Source organism: Charadrius vociferus, unplaced genomic scaffold (assembly GCF_000708025.1).
Source record: "Charadrius vociferus isolate BGI_N301 unplaced genomic scaffold, ASM70802v2 scaffold444, whole genome shotgun sequence".
Taxonomy (NCBI): domain Eukaryota; kingdom Metazoa; phylum Chordata; class Aves; order Charadriiformes; family Charadriidae; genus Charadrius; species Charadrius vociferus.
In genome coordinates, this window is record NW_009648242.1 from 755,557 (window position 1) to 776,251 (window position 20,695).

Here is a 20,695-nt window from a genome sequence, read left to right on the forward strand (position 1 = left end):
GTGTGACTTTACACAGGGATCCCTAGAGCTGAAGTTACCAGAGCTATGCATTGCGTGTGCAGTATTCTCAAAAAATAAGATCTGTTGTAACAACAGGGATAAAAATTTAGTTTACATCTCTCTGTCAGTGGTTCTTCAGCTCCAGCGTACCTAAGATTTCTCTGAAAACAGAAACTCTGAGTCCAAGTCATGTGAATATGTTGGAAAACTTTTCCATGAGATCACCGAAGAATTAGATGCAATGATCTACGATTCCCACACAGAGCTTCTGGTCAGAACGATGCCCACCCTGCTCTGGCTATATTGGCTTTGGTCTGCTTTTGTGAGTTACGTGAAAACGATGTGTCCTACGGCCTCCTTGCCCTGCACCTCAACCTTTTGCAGGTTTCTTCCAGCCAGAGGGAACACCGCTGCGCCGTGCCCAGCAGAAACAGGACCATGTGCCTGGAGAGGCAGCAACCCAAAGCACAACCCACCTTCTACTGGCTGTGAGCGCACCTGCAGTGCACCAATCCAAAGCCCACCCATAAGTCTCCTGATGGAACCGTCTTAACCCCAAACCCTGCCCATCCCTCTCTGGACCAAGCATAAACACCGCTTCCAAACAGGGCTTATTCTGCCCTTGAAGTTGAAACAAACAGCATTAGAAAACGGGTCCATCTGGAATTGAGAGCACTGAAACATTGTTTTTGTACTTTTCTCGATCCCCAGAGTATCTGGGACTTCTGATGCATCAAGAAAGAAACTGGGTATTTTAAGCAGCCTTTTAACCCACTGGCTGGATGGGGCAGGGGGGGAAGGGGTCGAAATGGGAGACACCTAACAACAAAATCTGTGAACTCTGACCTTCTGTCTGAAGATGAAAGCTGAGTTTGATGATTTTTCTATAGATGTCATTAAGGCAGCTTTTAAGGCTACCCTGTTTGAACTCTCGGTTGCACTTCAGTACTGTAAACAACCACCGGAGGGAGAGTTAAGTGAGTGGAAGTCCAAAAAAGTAAGGAGAGTTTTCAGCAGTGGAGAATATTGATCATAGTGAGAAACCATTTATGCCCTGAAGGGCCATCAGCTGTCACTATTTCCCTGGCTCCGGAGCCATATTTAGGTGCCTAATAGGAGTTAATTAACATATTCACTAATAGGTGGGTGGAGCTGTGTCAGTCTCAACAGACAGGGAACACTGACATCAAAATAGACTAATTAACATAATTTGAACCTGTCTAAACTCACAATTGATAGCAAACACAGAAATTGCAGCATCATATCAGAGAACCGGCATAAAATTTATTTAATTCTGTGTGCTTCCAACGAGTGGCCAGAAACAAGTGTGTAATATTACCTGAAGTGGTCCGTTAATGAGTAATTGGTGCACAGGAACAGCAGCTAATCAATGAAAGGCTCGTTCTGTTTTGAACTCACGGTCCTCTGAAACAGTTTGAATCTTATCTAAAGCAATTCTGGATGATCTTTTTATCCTCAGAATCATCTGTAGATGGTTTGTGGCAATGCCTTCCACAGCCTTAATATGTATTATATAAGACTGCGTCGCTTGAATCAACTTCAAGTTTCCTGCATTCAATCTTTTCTTCGTGTGATTAGAAAGAATGAATAGCTCCATTCAAGTCACGCTTTTATACCATTCATTAATTCATCATTAAAAAGCTGAAACTTAGTTGTAGACATGGCCTAAATTCAGAGAGATCCCGAGTACTCTGCTCGTAGACAGATCCACTTCTTCTCTTCTACTGAGCTCCCAACTGCCTGATAAAGCCCCAAGGAACGGCAGGTCCTACTAGAAACATTTTACTACAGCAGATACCATGTAATTTCATCTTGTAAGTCCACTGTTAGGATGAACCCTTAAAAAAAAAAAAAAAAAAAAATCCAAAAGCAGCAATTAAAACAAAAAAGCTGCTAGTATCAGATATTGTGAAGGAGCAGCGGAAAGGAAAGGAGAGAGAAAACAGGCCCAAAGTGAGATCCTAGCAAATGGGAATGCAAATCTCACTTGCTGGCATGCTCTTCAGTAAACAGGTTGCATACTATACTCTGCTTCCCCACCACACTCCAATTCAAACGCTGCTCACATACGGAGTGTGAATGTTCTTGTTCAAATCCCATAAGGTTTTTATTTCCTTTGCTTATTGACAAAACAGTAAAAACACTATGTTGAACAATTTTGCTACAAGAAAACAGCAGTTTGTCAGAACGATCGAATAAGACATCCCTCAATGGAGAAAACCACAACGCTATTAGGCAGTGGAATATAACAGAGAGAGTTCATTATATGGATACTGAGAGATTGCATTATTTTCTCTTAAAAGGTAGCATTTATACAAGTTATACAGTATTACAGGCATACAAAAATTACTTGAAAAGGGAATAGAGAATGATGTTGAGAGGTTAAGTGGGGTGTTCCCCTTTATCTCCTCAGACAATACAAAGCAAGCTGATACTCAAGGAAACCGAAAGGCAGTGAATTTACCAACAACAAAAGGATTTTTTTTATTCAGTGCATGATAAATAAGCTATGAAACTTGCAGTCTTGAGACATTATTAAGGCCAAGAGCTTATCGAGATTCAAAATGAGATTTTTGTATATGCACACAATAGGAAAACTGGCAGTAGCTCAGAGAGGTAGGTTCTTTTGAATATTTCTGATGAGACCTGCAAGCTAAAGTTCCACCTTCAAAACTGATTTAAGCACACAGTGATTACACTCGCATGATTAAACCCCGCTTCCATAATTGACTTCATCATTCAAGACTGCGTTGGTGCCAAGAGCCTCTTCACTGGAACTTGCCCTACTCTTGTCCTGCCTCTCTGGGTGGCAAATCCAACTACTGTTCATCTGTCTGCTCCTGGTTTCCTATGAAGACATAATTTGTGGTGCTTACATCTGTTGCAACCTCAGGGGGCGTGACTGAGGTGGTTGTTCACCGGTCCAAGATCCGAGTCCTAGACTCCTGTAGAGGCCAGAAAGAACTGTGGTTGAAGGCAGAACTTGGCCTCCCAGATGCACTGGCAATAGGCTCTGCATGTATGAAGGGTTTTAAAGGCCGTTCTGAATTCTTGCCTTCATTCTTAAACTGCATTGACAGAGAAAGGCAAAATATCACCATGCACAAAACTACCATGAAGTGAGATGGGACCTGAATTAGTCAGGGAATTCAGCAAATAGCAAATTGACCAATGAATGCAGCTTGCATTATTCCAAAGTATTTGCAAATGTGTGTTGAGCTCACCAGCTTGTTTCATCTAGCAATGGGTATCCTGTTTCTGTAAACTATTCACAAAACTGTTACTCGTAATTAACCCATTTATAAACTACCCAAGCAATTAGGATAATTCATTTCTCTGGCTGAGGACAACAGATCCCATGTTTGGGATCCTTGCCACTATCCCACCAGCTGTTGCCACTGTGCTGGGGCACCCTCAAACTCTCCTCTACTTTGCACAGATAAGTATTCACTAGCAGAGGAGCCTAGGTGCTTCCCCTTGCAGAGGAGGTCCCTAACCATCAGGTTGCTTTAGTTTCTCACGAGTTTAATTCTCTGCCTCTGCTCTATCTAGCAGAATCTGGAGCTCTCTTGAAGCCTCTTGGTTTAGCTACTTATAAACTTTTAACTGACTAGAGGACAGACTGACAGCTTAGCCAGTGGCTCAGGTGCCAGGGGGTGTGTGTTGAAGTTTCTGTTCCTCCTCCACCAAAGGTCATTTATGCAAACTTGGAAAAGATAAGGAATGTACCCCTTCAGCCAGCAATGCCTAATAGCAAGGTAGCACCGGTAAAAAAAATAGGAACTCAAAGCCTCGTACAGAATGGAGGAAAATCTGAAATCCAGTCTGTGATGAGATTCTGATTTGGACAAAGCTTTGAGGTGGATGAGCCTAGGTCTCCTCTTGCAGCAAGAGCCCCAACAAAGCCAAAAATAATTTCAACTGAGAAAAGGCAGATTTTGGGGGATTACAAACTACAGTTTTTTAAACAGAGAAAACTCAAAGCAACTTATATACCTCCCTACAGCCAGCCCACTGTGCATGTACAGGCAGATCCTTGGTTACACTTAACGCTTGGACTTGCACTTTTCCAGGCTTAGGATTTCATGACGGAAGCTCAGTGTGAGATATCCCTAGACAATACTGTCAAATTCACTACTTGCCTGAATCTGTATCATGTACTCAGGGTCAAACAAAACACATCCATCTGCTGTTGCTGCAGGAATGGATATGTGTTCCCTCGCAATTGGTCATAAAAGAACTTCTTTTTCTATTACAGACAGAGCCTCTCACCCAGAAATAGGAAGTGGCTTCCTACTGTAACCACTGGTTCCCTCTAAAACGTCCACTAGGTCAGGAGGGAAATGTTTAAGGATAGTAACAAGCAAGCCTCTCCCCCCTCACCTGTTTCTTGAATAACTGTACCATAATTTTCATCTAAGCAGAGGAAATGACCTTTATTCCTCCCCACTCATTACAGTATGTTCATGGCCATATGGAAAGTGTGTTGTTGATTCTTCTGTCATACAGTTTGCAGAAACAATAAGAAAACTCCCTTTCACAAAAAGACAAAAGTAGTAGCAGTAAGATGATGGAGATTCTTCTGTAAGAGCATCAGTTCGGGGTCATCTTCTTACCACTAGAAAAGCAATTGTCAGAACGCTTACATGAAGAATTAGTCCACATGGTTAATGCACTATCAGCTTTCATCTCAGCATCATGCATACTAGCTTTTTTATGTAGACAACCCCAATGCAAAGATAATTCTCTGATCACTTCTTGAACAACCAGAAAAAAGTTTATTTACCCAACTAAGAAGCCACTGGCCCTGCTAAAGTCAAAGCTGAGATGTTACCTCTTTGTGCTGAGGCTAAGCTGGGGGCCTTTTCTCTGTCAAAGTGACTACAGAAAACAGATTAATGCTACTTGTTTGTATCCCAGTGCTACTAAATGGTTTGATCAATTAATGTTCATGCATTGTTTTGAGGATGTAAGTATTCTTCTGAAAGTCTGTATCCATCTCTGTTGGCAGACTATTTTCAGCACTGAGATCACTTCAAAAAAGCTATAGGAAATGCAATGCAGCAAGGCTAGAGAAAAGTGAATGTGATTATCTGCTGAGTACACATATAAGGACAGTAAATGGTTTAGACACAGGTACTTATGAGACAGATTGCTCAGAATTTGCTGCTCAGAATTATAACGTTTTGGCAAAATATGGAGATTTGCCAGAAAGGGTAGCAGCAATGCTGTGCTGTTTGACATTTTTATAATGTGTTCCCCCCCCTCCCCCCCCCCAACATGCTTGCCTTGACTGAATAACCTCTAATCTGCATTTATATTCTTGTATCTTTATCTATTATGCATTACATGCACATGAAGCCAAGTCTCTGATCATACAGAGATGCTATTTAGAGTACACAAAACTTCCCTGGAGGGTTTCCATTTAGAGAAAGAAGCAGATTATCATAACTCTCATGCAATGGTAAAAAGAATACAAAAGGCTCAGCTATTTCCACTGCAGAGTATCAGTGTCATTCATGTGTCCCTCTTTTAATATATTCAAGTACAGCAGCAGTCCTCCACGTAGAACTGGGAACAGGTTTCCAAGAACATCAGGTAGGAAATAGCTTTTGTTCCCTCTCCTGCTGCTGTCCAATTTAAACAGCAAACAACTTCAGACCAAAATTTACAATAGTCTGTTATTCAACTCACCTGCAGTACTACAATTAGTGACTTCAGAAGGTTACATGCTGCCTTTCATTTTCAGCATGCTTGGTCTGCACTGAGGGATAAAAAGGGGCAATGTAATTAAACGATACCGTAATAATCGTACAGAGCAAAACAAAGGGGAGGAACTCAACTAAAAGAAAAAATGTAAAAAACATTTTTTCCATGTAAACTCACGCTGCTTACCAATTTCCCTCAGGACAGAACAGCAAATTGTAACAAAATACAGGTAACAGAGTCATGCTGAAGCACTTGTCGCTGGCTTTTGGCAAGGGATGGGGAGCAGAAGGGAAGTGCATGTCGGGGAGAGTGTCTGAATTCTGCTGGGTCTTATCCTTTGACACTTAATGCCATGTCATTTATGGGAACACACTTGGATGTTGGGTTCTCCCTATGGCCTAGACAGGAATCACTCCAAGGGGAGTTTGTTCCAGTAAGGAGAACACTTAGACTAAGTGCCTCTGCATATAGCCAGCTGGAAGCCCAACTCTTCAGCCTGCAGGGTTAAAATTAATTCCTCTGGAACATCACTGATATCCCTGGAGTGACAACAAAGATAATTCTTTCTTCTTTTTTTTTTTTTTTTTTTTTTTTTTTCTTTTTTTTTTCTCTTAAGAAATAACTGGATTGCTTTAATACACCTAAAAGATTGACTACATTAGCCTTCTCTTGTATTTTCATTGGGTGCTGCTCGCTTTTCTTCAAGGAGGTTGCATCCATTTAGAGACAGTGTGTCAAACCAATTCACTCCTATCACTGATTTCATCAGATGACTTGTAAATAACCATTCTTTATTGATCTCTATTGGTCAGTCTCCTACCAAAATGGGTTACCAGACATGCCTCATTCAAGCACTGACAGTAAAGCAAGCTTGTTAGTTCAACTGGCAGGGATAAAATCTCTGCCTCACAAGAACTTCCAAGTCTGTGACCATCTTTGCTAGTAGTTCCACTGGAGGTCAAAGGCTGATGGCACCAAACTACGACAGTGCAGCCATAACAATTGGTCCAACAATGCACAGGTGCCAAAGGATGTGACGAAATATGTTCTTACATACAGACAAGTAGGAAATTAAAACAAAAAGCATCTGGGGAGGCGATAGGGCAGTGCTCGGTGCTGCCATAACACATGCTGTGATTGGCCATCAGCAACCCAGACAACTGGATTTGTTGCAACATGAAGTGACACTGGCTCCTACTGCTTTACAAACAAAAAGGCTCGTGACTCTCTCCAGGATACTGGCTGTGGTTCTGCAATGGTGGAAATGGAGACCTTCCACAACTACTTCTCTCCCTCAAGGCCTAGAATTTAATCGATGCTTAACTTCTGGCTGCCAGGTACTCCTCACAATATCATCCACACCCAAGTGCGTTTGCCTTCACTTCTCTCCAGCTACCCTACCCTCCATCAGCATCAGATGACACATCCGGACACCCACTAGGGCTGCATTTGTGTGGTATGCTGGAAAGGCAATCTTTGTCGGTCACTCATTTCATGGCCTGGGAGGAAGCCAGGGCAGGATGCTCTGACCTATGAAGAGGACCCCCTCTGTTGGGTCCTTGTCCGCCTCTATGACTGCAGTGACTGAGGGGTACATCTGGCTACTACAGAGAGTCACAGGTGATGAGAGGGCTTGTTGTTTGCCACGCTGCCAAAGGAGTCATGCAATTGCAGGAAACATCGGGGTGCCTTTCGAGATGGCCCAGCAGGTCAGGTTCTGTCTCTTTCCTTAATGTACACGGCTTTTGATATTTTTAAAAATTTGAACTAGCACCATACAGTGGCTGGCATGAACCCAGCCTCTTCTAGTTTTGCTGGTATTTGTTCATATTTCTACAAGGAGTTTCTCCCAGGAGTAGGGCCACAGAGCAGGACACAGTCATCACAAATACATGAAGACCTTGGTCCCTGCTAAGCCTTGGCTGCACCTTTCTGTGCTGATACCTTGCATTCTAAACGTGTCTTTCTAGAGCATCACCTTGGAGATGTCAGGCCTGATGGGATACTTCTGAAGGCATTTTTTTAGTGGCTAGGGAAGTAGGTCCTTGCTGGGAGGTGGAGGATGTACTGATACAACAGTACCAGAAAACTCTACAGCACTTTGGAAGGGTTTCTTTCCCTCCCCAGATGCTATCTAGGCTATCCTAGGTGCCTATATGAGGCTGCAAATAACCCTACTGTCCCTGTGCCAAAGAACATGTGGCAGAACAGTTTGTCACAAAACTTACAAACAATTCCTCCATTTTTCTCTCCCCATTTTCCTTCATTTCTTTCATTCTCCTTCATTTTCCTTCTCTTGGCACCTCTGTAAAACGGAAGTTTTCCCAACATTTCAGATGTAGAAATCACAAAAGATTGCTCATGAATCATGCAAATCCCCTTAATCCCTGGAAACTATGGTATAGTTGGGAAGATAATCCTGACATTTGGACTCCAGGTCCTTTTCCTTCAACATACCAAAAAAATGTTTCCCCTTATTTAAAAAAGCAGAGACAGAACAAATGTTGGAGATCCAATTCTCTACTGCACAGCTGTACATAAGGGGGGCTAACATGTTACAGGTCTAGAATAGTCTGTGTAAAACGGTGGAAAAGGAAACACCTGGTACCTAATGAGATGTTACAAGCTTGTATTTGCAATGAAAGTAAACAAATTCAAGAGGAAAATACTCATGCAGCCTGAAGCCAGGAAAATCCAACGAGCGATGCATTGATCTTTAGGCCTTCAACATCAATAGGACTATTCATGCTCTTAAATGTTACATGTGTATTTTAGCACCTGGCTGAATTAGAGCCTCAGATAGCAAATCAAGAGATTGCTGCTTGTTTTCAGCCTGCAGAAAAGACAACCCATTTTGAGAACTGCACTGATTACCCTAGTTTATAATCTCCTTAATATCAAAAGTTCCGCAAAGATACATTTTGTTCCCTCGAGCTCCCCAGAAATCAGCTAAACATATGGACTGCTTGCTTACACCTACCACAGAAGGCTGAGTATTGAGGATTTATATATTTTAGTCTATGTGGTGTAAATATGTATAAATTTATATTGTGTTAATTTATGGCATACACTACAGAAGGTTTTGCGTGAGCTACATTGCATTCCTTCCCACGTTTCTGCTGAAATATTCATCTTCGGGTCTCTTTCTCCATGTTTTCCTTAGTCTCGCCACAGATGTTTGGGCAGCTTGCGTTAGAAGGGAATGTGCCTTAGAAGTACATTTAGGAATTTAGGTGATGAGAATACCAAACTCAACTGTGTGGCTACAGCCTGACAGGATTAACAGGCTTGGTGAACACTCACCAGTGTCTCGGACTTGCCTGCTGATACACAGGCAAGCATCGCAACATAGCTTGTAAATTAGCACCACCAAGACAGACACCCAGCGCACAGAGAACTTCTGTCTCCAGGACTGCCAAACGAGTGCCTGACAAACATTGCGTTCACACACAAAACACGGATACATAAAGCTGCCATGCCAAAAGAAGGACTGATTCTCGCAAGAACAGGCACCTGTATATCAACAAACTGCACTCAGCATTACCACAAGCAGTCCCTCCCATCTGCCTGCACCCAGCGCTCAAGAATGGAAACGTATTAACGCGTCCCACTAGCTTTGAAATCAATAGGGCTCTTGCTGTTGGCTCAACAAGAGCAAGGTCAAGCCATTGGGCCAAAGCATAACCCTTATCTCCCTCTGAGTCCTTATCACAACTCTATCAGCACAGCCTTTGTGTACAAGGACTGGCAGTGACCCAGAAGTTCCCAGTGCCAAATCGCAGCAGTATTAAGAGCCTGCTGCCTGCCTTAACGTCCAGCAAGAGATCTGGAGACATACAGAAAACTTAATTAAAGCATGGCCTAATCTACAGAAGTGGGGTGCAACACAATGCTTATTTGCTTACATTCGGATTGTGCATCAGCGCATTGCGCTTCACGGACTTACTGGAATATGAAAATGCACAACTACATAAATAGTACCAGAGGGAGTTACCTAAATAAATAAATAAATCGTATATAGCTAAATAAATCCGTCAGCTATTACATAGTCCCAAATGCAACACATAGTACTAACTGACAGAGAGGAATGAGTAAGAGGATGTATCTGCAAATATTTTCTCACACAGAGCTGTGAATTACTTTGAATTTTTGACCCTTTCTTGCCATTCATTGTCCAAAAGCATTTCTATGTTCTGTGCATACAGCAACATACTGGGAGATCTGGGTTCAAAGTCCAGCGCTGCTTCAGATTCTCTATCTAATTCTGGGAAAGTCACTTTCTCCTTTGAGGTCCTCTGGGAAAGACACAGTTAGGGACATTTTTGTCCAGTCCTCTTTGCTTTTCTTGTCTATCTAGAATCAGGGATAGATTTTAAAAGGTATTCTAATAGCTAAAGTTGCAACCAGTGCTCTCAACAATCCCATCAGTCACTTCACTTTGCCCTTGAGAATGACAACAAATACCTCCTATCCTCAGCTGCCTGCAGATCCTCACCAGATCTGACCCTACGCTCTGGGATAGAGAGTGCCCATCAGTGTGTACATTGCCTAATACAGGGGTGGCAATATTTCACACGGGAATGTTAGAAGAATGAAACATACAGTGATAAAGATCCACAGATTTCAGCAGAGTTTAATTTAGTTCTTCTGGATAGCTTTTCCATGAGTACTACTACAGCTACACCAGACAATAGCAGATGCATCAAAAATGCTCAAAAAGCATTTTTGCATAAAGGTGGTAAACAATTCTAATTTAGCAAGCAAAATTTACAGTAATTCAACCAAGGTGCAGATTGCATTACCCTGCTGCATTGCTGTACAAAGGTTTAAGTAGACCATACATTTTGCTAGTTTTATTTTATAAACAGGCCAACTAAAACCTCACATGTAAAATAATCCACAACCAAAAATACATCTCGGACTACTCCTGCTCTTCTGCCTCACCCCTGTTTGCCCAACTCTTTCCCAGCCTATTGCCCTCGCCCTTCTTGTCTCACCTGCTGAAAGTATCCCACAGCGGAGTCTGAAGTTGCTCAACCCAGGGAAAAATCACCAGGACTGAGGATGGAAATCAGGGTTCCTCGGTCCTACTGCATGCTGCTGCCTGGCTGACCCTGACCCTCTCCAACACAAGAGAGCAACACAACACTGGGAAGATGCTGTTTGGCCCTCTTCTCCTGGTGCAACAGAGCCAGATTCTTAGCTAGGGTCCTGAAACAGTCCTCAAAGATGAAATAAAAAGTAATATTGTTCAGGGTTCCCATGTGGCTGAATTTCCAATTCTCCTACTTTCCGCCCCCTTTCTTCATTCTCCAAAGATTTAAATGACTGAAGGATTAAAAACAACAGAAGTTAGTAATCATCCTATCATGCCTTAAAGACAACAGAGCACAGTCGATGAGTGTTGATGGTATGAATACCTCAATAGCCTGAAATATATTCAGAGAGCATGTCAGTGAATTTAGGTAAATGGGGAGAATGGCGAAAAAAAAACCCAACAAAAAGAATCCCAAAAAGCAAAGTCTGATCTTGGATAATTAACAGCAGAAACAGGGCTAAATTGAAATAAATTATTCAGTGCAAGTACTTCAGACAGCTCTTAAGAATAACACATGGATCCGTGGCACTCTTTAGGGGACTTTGTGCCTATAAACTAATTAATAGATCTGACTTCTCCATATGTAGTTTTTCCATCTGTAACAGATAAAGTATGGATAGGTTTCTTCATGTAACAGGAAAAATTAAAACTAAAGTTATTTTTGTAAGTTGTAGAATATTCTCTAACTTATTCAGAACGCGAATGTGTGAAATACCATGACAGAATGGAAATTGATTTTGTAAAATGTGAGAGTGAACGACCGCACTCTGAAACATGTGGTGCAAAGTCAGAGACATGACACTCTGCTTCCTTCCTCTCCAACCACCACCCTGACATGTCGCAACCCAAACGGCAGAGCGCAGCCAAAAGGGCAGCTAATGACCCGCTCCTTGCGACGGTGAGGAAGCAAGAAGGCCACATCAAAAGCATTTCCATTCTAAAGCTGAAAGGCTGCAAGTTCCTGCCACCCAGCTACGTTGTACGGCAAGGCTTTGCTCAAGCCTTTGCAAGCACTAGTCAGTATCTTTGACAATGGCTTTGGAGATACAGTCGCCGTTTTATTACCTGATCTCCCATGTTGGGGAAATGCTTGGACCCTTTGCTTTAATCAACACAGGAGCTTCCAGGCACTTCTTGGGGCAGCGACCATGGTGGGTGTGTAGGAAAAGACTGTACAGCTTACTAGGCCAAGCAGAGCTGGCAGGCACGAGCCCATCCAGCCTTTTCAACGGGTTAGAAATCTGTCTCCAGCCATTTCATCCAGCCCAGGATTTGAACGCTGCTAGGACACAGCTGAGAAATAGCTCACTTCTATTTTTACAGATAAAGCCTCACATTTTACAGGATTAACCTTGACACTTGGACTTCAGAGGTAGCTTCGAAAGCCAAACTAATGTACCTCTGTCAGGGTCACGCATATACATTAACCAAATCCCATCTATGAGGAGCAACAGTCTCTTCCATGCTTCCCTCCCTCTGTCTGGAGATCTGGTCAGTGCAGGAAGCTGCCATTCACACAGATGTTAACACATTTATTTATTTGTAAAGGTTAGTTATTATTAAAGGTTACTTAACAGAGCGTATTAGTAGAACATGCCAGTCTTACATTTTGATGTTTAAAAAGTGAGAACTGTTGTACTGCCAAGTCACCACCATCATTCACAACCCCCCCCCCAACCCTATTCAGAGGCTCAGAAACATGTGGGCAGTTTTTTTACCTGACATCTTTTCTCCAAAAATGGTTCATGACTTCCATCAACAAATGGTCCAACAGCCGTGCCATGCCCAGCCAGTATCTGTGCCAAGAATTAACACCTCTTGGTTATCTTCCCTCTTCCCACATTCATCTCCAGCCCACACCTCATCACCCGACAGCCCAAACATCTGGCCACCTCCACTGGAAACTGCCTCTTACCCAGCCTAATCACCACAACCTGGTGCCCAGCCATATTCCTGCCCGAGTCTCTAAATGCAACATTTGCTTGAATGTGTTGACATCAGATTGCATTATTTAAGGAGAGCATTGAGAAGAGTTTCCTTCATTTCATCTTCTGTTGCTGAATACAGACAACAAGCCCTGACATCTACCCTTTAATTAACATGAATAATGGCAAACTTTGGGAGACAACCTGGAGCTTCATCCAATCCGAAGGTAGGCCTAAACCCAAACTAAATACTTCTCAGCATTTTTGGAGGCTGTACTTAGATGCGGGGGTTTGATTTCACTTCCCCTGTAAACTGATTCTGCACACAAGACTGCTAAGATATTTTCTTATTTTTATCCTTGCATTTTTTCCTCAGACTTCACTCCTTATTACAGAGCACTCTTCCTAGAATTGCCTTGTCGTCTCATTTGGGCTAGTCAGAAATATAACACTGAAGTGTGAGTACTTGAAAAACCAACCATACACATCTAGATTATTCTTTTGTTTGTGTTGGGGTTTGCTTGTGGTTTGTTTTGGTGTTTTGTGGGTTTGTTTTTTTTTTTCAAACCTACATGCCTTTTTAACATAGTTGGAATTCATTTGCTCCTGCCTCTTCTTCGTAGTTACATGCATCTTCCTTTTGTCATTCCCCACACACTTTTCACTTTAGCAAGCTAAGAAAATAGCATCATATGCAAGAGATCCAAATTTGTGCTAGAAAAGAGCTATGAGACCATTTCAAAAGGAAAAGAGGACGAGGTAGCAGAGGAACCTATTGTCCTCTACCATCAGTTCCTAATCAATTGCTGGACCCGACATACAAAGAACTGGCATGGTCTTTCACAGGGCCCTCCTTTTTCACACAGACTGTATTTAAAAAAAAAAAATTAAAAAAATCATTTGACAATTAAGAAATCCTTCCAGTGTTTCATTTACCCTTTTGCTTAAGGAAACAAAAGTTTCCTTGACAGTCTCTCTGATCTGTATTTAGTATGCTAGTTAAAGAATAAAAGAGAAGACTGGAACGAAGCCGGTGTGTGTGACTGATCCTCCACGTACCGGTGCTGCCACTGCTGAGGTGAGGGCAAACGGAGGCAAGCAGCAATCCCATTTTCTCGGCAGTCGTCCTGTGTATTTTGCTCTTATCATGGACTCACTGTGCAGCAAGGCGAATGCTGTTCAACAAAACAACCTGTTTTCCCCACCACCACGGCGATATCTCATCTCCACTACAGCTGTGCAATTAATAAGCACCTGCTTTGATATCGCATACTTTGTTATTTGTAAACGTGCAGTCAGGTCAGAATCTACGTGAATGCAGCCCAAGAGCCTGGATTCAGCCTCAGCCACTATTCACTGGCCACACACACACACACAAAAAAAAGAAAGAAAAAGAAAAAGAAAAGCTGCTCTTCTGGGGGCTGAGCTTGTTTCCTATATAGTAATTTCAGAGAGGTGAATCTTCCACTAACCTGGTTGGCTGACACAAATTGTACAGGGAACAACAGGAGGCTTGTCAGCACTGCTCCAGCATACAAATGAACATAACAGACGGATAGCATTAAACTCACCTAAAGATAAAATTATGATCTTCAGTCATTGAGAAAGATGATAACTTAACCACAGGATGTATCGCAATTAGCTTCCTCAGCAGCCTACAGAAGCAATATATACAAATTACAAGATAATCTTCCACAATTTGAAACCATTTAGGACCTTTAGCATCATATACTTGGATCAATTTAAATCTTAAAGTTGCTATCATCTTTCCTTCTTACTCAGAGATAAATATCTTCTCATTTTCTAGTGAAACACAGTAGACGTGTTTTTTATCTGGGTTTACTGTATCATTTCTTTCTTTTAAGTTAGATGGTTGAACTATAACGAACTCCACAGGACTGTGGCTGCAAAGCACAAGCAGTGCTGGCCACCTCAACGTCTGTATTAGATTGCCCCCAGTGGCAAGGAACTGTAAAAGACTTTTGCAAAGAGAGAAACGAAAATTTCCAATTGAGAAATAGGTCTGCTGGTGAGGGGAAAAAAATAATGCTGCATGTAGAAATCTTTAAGCTTTCATCCATTTCTAGGAAACTGGAATGGGAGGAGCATCCCTCCTACTCCTGAAGACATCTGCACTGTGGGGATATAGGGAAACTACTGCAGTACAAGCAAGGTTTTGGCAAATTAAAGCTTGTCAGAATCACAGCGAACTTCCTGTTGATCTGGGTCCACTTATACTTTCATTACAACGCTGTGCTTCTTTCTGATGTTTCCCTTTGGACGTATAATACTTAAAAACTAGCTCAAGAACTTGAGAGGCTTGATTCTCTGCACAGTCTAGGAGTAGCCAAGATATTTCTTTCTATGGCCTTCTCCTTCCTCCTCCTGCCTTGTTTTTGACTTCACATCTGGCAAAACTGGAAAAACCCCGGGATATAAAAATTCCCTTAACTGTGAGTAAGCCCTCATTATTATATCCTTCTTTATAAAATAGCTTGTTTGATTAATGCTCGTTTGCATGGAAAATTCTCTCCTCTCCTTTGCTCTCTCCTGCAATTGCTTTGCGTTTTAGCGTCTGCTTTGGCAAGGGGAAAAAGCTGGATGCTGAGCTAAATCATGGCCCCTTTCTGAGATCTGTGGGACTTTTGTTGTTCATTTCCATGGCACCAAGATTTGACCCTTATTCTTAACAGCTAGAGCCTCCAACAGTGGCCTACCACACCACTTTAAGTCTCTGGAGTGAATGACCAAGTCCAAAGTTGCTATTTAAAATACCAGTGATTTTTCAAAAGCCTGTTTAATTCATTAGACTTTATCCAATCCATTCTGCCTTGTTCAGATAAATCCAGTAACCCATGTTCTCTCATGCTCCCTTGCCTTCCACGTGGCAGCACTTTTAACTTTGCACAGAATACAAATTCACCCCAAAACAAGTTTATAAAATAAAAATCCTTCCCTATTGAAATCTGAGGCTGATACTTGCACCTGTGATGATTTTAGAGTGACTAAATCTTTGCTACAGAAAACTGGCTATTTAAAACCTGAACAGGAGACTAACACTTTTTAACAAATTAGTCTTACTCGAGTTTATGGAAACCAATAACAGACCTGCAAACATTTATGTACTTGGCAATTACGGGTAGCTGTCTGGACTCACAGCCAATGGAATTAAACATTTGAGAGATTGTGATTCATGATATAATCTGGTTATGAAGCTAATTACACCTCCTGTCATTGTTGACAATGTATGATTATAGAGACAAAAATCTTGGTTCTGCTAGTAGAATTCCATAGGAGGGAACAGACAAAGGGAAAGAAAGAAAAGAAAACAAAAGAAATCAAAACAACCTTCTCATTTAAGAAAAGACTACCCAAGTCCAGGAAAAAAAAAGAAGGGAAAAACAAAGAAAAAAGAAAATAATCACACCCAACAAGAACACTGAAGTTTCCTTAAAATGCTAAAGAAAATGGGTAAAAAGGTATACAAGGCTATTTTCAATGCATCTCTAAGTAAACTTGTAAAGGCAATTTTGAAATTTCCAGAAAACTAGAATGGAAAAAGAATTATGAAAGAGAATCTTGAACATAACACACAGTTCCAGCTTTGCAAGTAAGGCAATACATTCCAGTACATCATGCAGATGCCAAGGCTTCTCTTAGACAAAAGCACATCTTTTTTTGAGAATCAGGAAGTCCTGTTTAGAAGCAAGGACTGGATTCACTACCCCTTGTGATCTGCAGTGTCCTAGTTCCACATGTACAGCTAACACAGACCTGAAATTGTAAGCCTTCTATATTTTCCACGGTATTGCTTAGTTTGTATGCTTATCCCTTAGTTGCTGATTTTAAATGACTTCTCATTGCAATGCAAGTTAATTTCTCAAGTTACATCATAAAATTCTGCATGTTCAGAAAGCTATGGCTTTTTTAATAATGATTTTTTTTTTCCAAAATCTCACTTACTATAGGACATACTTCCCAAACGCTAATTGAATTTTAGATATTTTTTTCTGATGACAATAAAACACGAAGTTTAAGGAGTCTGTTTCCCATGAAACTGAAATTTTGAACAAGTCTAAATTTTCTTAAGATCATAAGTTACCACACTCATGGGAAAATTTCAGTGACCTTACTGAAAATGAAGTTTTGGTTGTTTGTGCCTGCAGAAAATAATAGTGAGCCAGAAGTAACAAACAAAAACCAAGTAAAGTTTATAACATACACACACACACAAAAAAAAAAAATCTGAGAATTTTAGTAGAGAGAAGAAAGGCTCATGATTTTTGAGCTTTTGATTGGCAAACTGCTACAAGATGAAGGACAAAGAAGTGTGTACAGAGAGATACACTTTCATGGGTTTAGAAGTCATATTCTACAGTGGTCCCAAGGACCCTGCAGGTCATGGTACAGAGCTCACCTATTTGCCCTGACTCGAAGACGTTTAAGGGTCTCTGGCAAGAAGTAAAGATAGCGGCATGGCTCACTTTTACCTTTGGTTGTGTTGTATGGTTTTATACAGAGTAGTAGTTCTTCGTGTTTTCATCATTTTTTTAATTTATCTACAAGACACCTGGATCCTCGGTTTCACCTCTAAGCACTCTATAAATGAAAAAGGAACTTTCCTTTCTCTTGATGTAATTTCTGTATCATCAATAATTACTTCTAGCCCACTGTAGATGCATAGTAGAGGCAGGAAGAAGTAAGGAGCCTAGATTACTCTCTTCTCAATAATGGCATTTCCTCAATTTTTTATATCAATACTGCTGTAAAAATTTTGTTTCCAAATCCACAGGTGAATCTTGTAGCTACGAAGATGATAATAAAAATAGCACTTAGAAATGGTATCCACCTCTCCTGAACAGAAACCAGTCAGCCAAAAAAAAAATTGTACTTGAACTTTTGAATTGAAAAATGTAACTTTAGTCAGCCTCCCAGAAAGCATAATTGAATTTTAGATTCACAAAGCAAAAGGGGAAAAAAATGGTACATTAATGTTTTAACCCCATCAATGTTTTAAATCTAGAAAGTGCTACTCTTTTAAGCAAGACCAGTAGTTTTGGAAGCAATATAGGTAGAATGTACTTAAACTGTGTATCATTCATATTCTGATCATTCATAAAGTCAATGATGTAAATTTTAGAAACTTTAAGGAACAGAGAGCAGGAGGTTCTGTGGGAAATGTGCTGAAGTATGCTTACAAGGACCAGTTTTTGGAAGGCTGAAGTTTATTGCCTGCACACATTACCCACTTACTTTCATAAATGCATGACTGGTTAGCGCTGGGAGCAAACTTCTGATGGGTATTTAAAGTGTGATTGAAGGTAACTCAATGTTTTTTTCTAGGAATAATCTTACATCCTAACCATAGAAATGTGAGCTGCCCACAGCCGGGCACACATAGGGCCCTGAAAATGCCATTCCCTTTCATGGTTGTAAACCAAAACAACAAATCATTTCAGTAAGATCATTTTCTGTTTTCTGCTTGTTCCTACAAATAAAGAAAGGCATGGGCCTATCCCATTTTCAAACAACAAAAAAAATCATTTGGGGATTTAACAATAATTTAATTTGTATTAACCATGGCACAACATAAACATTTCCCTCAAAGCTAAGCACAAACAGCTTACGCACATTTTCCATGTGTGGGTTTTTTTGTGTCTGTGAGCTGCTGAGATTGTTTTCATTAAAACAAAGAAAAAAACACTTCCCGTATGAATCAGAGTTTCATATTTAAACTGCAGGATTCCTCATTTAATGGTTTACTTGTTGATTGAATTAATATGGATGTTTAGAAAAGGTGGACCAACTAGAAAAACAGAGTAAAAGGACAGGGAATACCATTACAAAACAGAAACAGGGAAAAGTGAGACTCAATTAGCATAGTGCCAGCGCAAACAGATATTACATGAGAAGTTGTACTTTTTTGATCCCCTATTTCCATCAATATTAATTTGTGACATGCTTCCACGCCCTGTGAAGTAAACACAAGCTTTGAGGCAGGACTGTGAGAACAACCTTGCTCAGAACTAATGTCAGAAAGAGATAAAACACAAAGTACATGAGCTTCAGCTGTGGTGGCTGGTCTTGGCACTGTCACTTCACCTCATCCAAAAATCTTCCTTAGTGAAGCCAGATGTTCACTTAAAATGTCCTCGCACTTTACACAGCAGCTTTTTTGTCAGTGAGCTATGTGGTGGGCAGCCTCTGAAAGATGGTAGGATGTGTGGGAAACCAGGTGGTAAGGCCAGTGCTGCAGGACAAGCCACTTGCTGTAGCTGGGTCACCAGAACCAAGAGAGTTCCCCATCAGGTGATACTGATAGACCTGTGGGACCCTCAAGAAAGACAGCAGGAGGGTACAGACAGCAGATCTGGCACCTGGACCATGGATTTGGTATCCCTATGTATAGAGCTGAAGGGCTGAATGGGAGCTCTAGTAGACTCCATCCCATCCCAAAGCTATAATGACCTCCCCATGACAAGACCTTACTTGTAGGTCTCCAAGGTTTGCTGGACACCTAGGAGGTCAAGGCACTTTGGAAAATGAGACCGTGGTCTCTCAGTTAGTCAGAACCTTTTTGTAGATAATCTTTGTCTTTGCCTTAGGTGTGGGCTTGGCACAATTGTTTCCTCTGAATGCATCTCCCGTTGCAATAGAAGTCACCCTACTGACTCAAGTTTAATAGGATTTTAACTCACTGCTGTTTTCTGCCAAGAAAGCAGAATCTTTTAGCTTTCTGTGCACAGGAACAGAGAAGTTACAATTAGCCACAAGCAGTATATTGCTCCCTGAATACAAGAGAAAGGTCCTGCAATTTGCTGCACAAAGGAAATTAGTTAAAACCATTGAATCCACAAGGAACAGATTGAAACAAAGTGTTCTCTGGTTTGCCAAGATAACTGCCACACACACAAACATCACACAAATAGCAAAATGTGTACATTTGGGTTTTGTTTGATCAAACAAGAAGCACTGCAGGGTCACAGCGGATAGCACTGTTACTTATTTTCAGCATCTTACAAGCAGTGTTGACGTGCTTTTTAAGCCATGAGGCACAGAGCACACAGAAACCCAGACGCTTTTTCCGTGCCTCTTCCTGCTTCTGATGGTAGCATAACCATTTCTGCTGTTAGTACTTGTAACACTTCTGAGGCCAGTGGAGGAGCTGAGGGTTTTCCACCAACTCAGATTTTAGCATGTTTCCTACAGCGTGGCGGGGTCTAGCAATTGTTGCAAAATGACAAGCAGGTCAACAAGAAAACATTCTCAGAGCTCTTTGTCTGTTGGATTCTGTTCAAACTAACCATGAGACACGGCTGCCGAACCAGGCCCTACCATATCCCAAATAGGTTGTTTCTGCTTCCCATTCCTACGCCAGCAGAAGGGCATGAGTGAGCATCCAAGTGTCTCACCATGCTGGGGATTCAGGACTGACTCCATGAAACTGGGGCCGTGTGGTGGGGAGGCTGGCTCCTTCTATCTCTGTGTGCTGGTTCAACTCACTAACCCGCAGAAAAGCGAGCCCAGCTAAAAAGAATTGGTTGGAAAGATGGCAAGGACTGGAATTGCGGAAAGAAAGCGTGGTGCAGCCAGGATGGGGGTGACGGAAAGTAGCAGAGGGAAGGCAGGGAGTGGGGACTCCCCATTGTAGATAGTGTGCTGTTAAGATCAGCTCTGACATTGTCCTTCCACCATAGACACTCTGATGTCTGATAGGCACCAAGTTCTGGATCCTGCAGCCTGGAAACCTTCTTGCTGCCCTCGCCTCTCCCCAGCCACCAGCTTTCGAGAACTTCACAGACACTTAATCCATCTCAGGCCACTGCCAAATTTGGTTGAAACAAACTGTGAGTTCATAAAAGATTGGTCACATCATGTGGAAGGAGAGTTTAATAATTAATACAGTCTGTCCTAACGTGTAACGATTTTTTTCATTAGGAAG